Below are 351 nucleotides of genomic sequence, written 5' to 3'. Positions count from 1 at the left end.
GTAATTCTGAAGGTGAAAAAGTCTGCAAGCCTGGTTTAATTGGTCCATTCTGCAATGCCGATGGTACGTGTATATTATTTCTGTCTCTTTACATCATGAATTCAAATCCCGCCTAGATCAGTTCTCCCTTTGGCTTCCTGGATCCAATAAAATGTGGACCAATTTCGGCCTTGGATTTTCTATGGGGTTAGCTAGCACTTCGATTATATCGAATTTGCTCACTCACACTTTAGATTCCCGGTGATCTAAAACTGAGTCATCGAAAATCAGTCATCCAATCAATTTTTTACCACCATAAATACCTTAATTATTCATGACTGTTGCATTAATCAAGGATGTATTATCTACTGT

Source organism: Octopus bimaculoides, chromosome 9 (assembly GCF_001194135.2).
Source record: "Octopus bimaculoides isolate UCB-OBI-ISO-001 chromosome 9, ASM119413v2, whole genome shotgun sequence".
NCBI classification, from domain to species: domain Eukaryota; kingdom Metazoa; phylum Mollusca; class Cephalopoda; order Octopoda; family Octopodidae; genus Octopus; species Octopus bimaculoides.
The sequence above is the reverse complement of the archived record's forward strand: the minus strand, read 5'-3'. Positions refer to the sequence as shown.